We start from the raw sequence: 1,505 nt of genomic DNA, 5'->3' as shown, positions 1-1,505 counted from the left end.
TGGAAGTCCAAGGAATCAGGGATGGTTCGTCTTTCCCCTAACACCTAGTATAGTGCCTGTCACAAATTAGTGATTAAGCATACTTTTGGAAATATATCTTTTCATTTGTTTATTTCCAAGCAATATTAGAAAGATTTATTAACTTTGTACACTCTTTTAAACATGGTCCTAGTTTTCACGGATATAACATTATTCATAGTCTTCCAGAAACTACAAATTCTAGCCTAGTAAACGTTGACAAGGACAGTATGGCTTATCACCGGGATGGCCGAGTGGTTAAGGCGTTGGACTTAAGATCCAATGGACGTATGTCCGCGTGGGTTCGAGCCCCACTCTCGGTAGGTGTTGGTGCATGTTTTGACGTTTGTGATTTCTGGCACAAAGTTGGAAGCTAGGTATGTTTACACAAAGAACTAGTATGACAACCTTCTCACTTTAAGTGTAATAAATGCTTCAAAACATAACGAGGGTTATTAAACAATATTCTGCCCAACACAACATTTTTTTTTAATCTTCAAAGAAATTGCTTCCTGAGCAGTATTAAGTAGGAGGCGCCTCTTCCCACAATTCCTATAGCCTAACGGCACAGTGTATTCAAGTCCTGAATACATTTCTATCACTGTGGGATGTATTCCAAGTACATTGACACGTCTGTAATCCTAGCACTTTGGGAGGCTGAGGCAAGCGGATCACTTGAGGTCAGGAGCTCAAGACCAGCCTGGCCAACATAGCGAAACCCTGTCTCTACTAATAATACAAAAATTAGCCGAGGGTAGTGGCGGGCGCCTGTAATCCCAGCTACTCAGGAGGCTGAGGCAGGAGAATCGCTTAAACCCGGGAGTTGAAGGTTGCAGTGAGCCGAGATCGCACCATTGCACTCCAGCCCGAGTGACAAGAGCGAAACTCCGTCTCACTCAAAAAAAAAAAAAAAAAAAAGAGAGAGAAGAAAGGAAGGAAGGAAGGAAGGAAGGAGAGAGAGAAAGAAAGAAAGAAAGAAAGAAAGAAAGAAAGAAAGAAAGAAAGAAAGAAAGAAAGAAAGAAAGAAAGAAAGAAAGAAAGAAAGAAAAGGAAGGAAGGAAGGAAGGAAGGAAGGAAGGAAGGAAGGAAGGAAGGAAGGAAGGAAGGAAGGAAGGAAGGAAGGAAGGAAGGAGAGAGAGAAAGAAAGAAAGAGAGAGAGAAAGAAAGGAAGGAAGGAGAGAGAAAGAAAGAAAGAAAGAGAAAGAAAAGAGAAAGAAAGAGAAAGAAAGAAAAGAGAGAAAGAAACAAAAAGAAAGAAAAAGAAAGAAAGAGAGAGAGAGAAAGAAAGGAAGGAAGGAAGGAAGGAGAGAAAGAAAGAGAAAGAAAAGAGAGAAAGAAAGAGAAAGAAAAGAGAGAAAGAAAGAAAAAGAAAGAAAGGAAGGAAGGAAGGAAGGAAGGAAGGAAGGAAGGAAGGAAGGAAGGAAGGAAGGAAGGAAGGAAGGAAAGAAAGAAAGAAAGGTAGATCAGCGCAGTGTGGTGGTGCGCTC

At 41.0% G+C, this 1,505-nt stretch overlaps 1 non-coding gene across 1 annotated transcript; it reads left to right on the top strand.

The window, feature by feature from the left end:
• The first annotated feature begins 258 nt into the window (after positions 1-258).
• Positions 259-341, top strand: TRNAL-UAA (transfer RNA leucine (anticodon UAA)). The gene has a single exon. It is a non-coding gene; the product is annotated as a tRNA-Leu (tRNA).
• The last annotated feature ends 1,164 nt before the right edge of the window (positions 342-1,505 follow it).

The sequence above is a fragment of the Macaca nemestrina genome, chromosome 5 (genome assembly GCF_043159975.1).
Source record: "Macaca nemestrina isolate mMacNem1 chromosome 5, mMacNem.hap1, whole genome shotgun sequence".
Lineage (NCBI taxonomy): Eukaryota > Metazoa > Chordata > Mammalia > Primates > Cercopithecidae > Macaca > Macaca nemestrina.
Note: the sequence above shows the minus strand (reverse complement) of the source record. Positions and strands in the feature narration are given on the sequence as shown.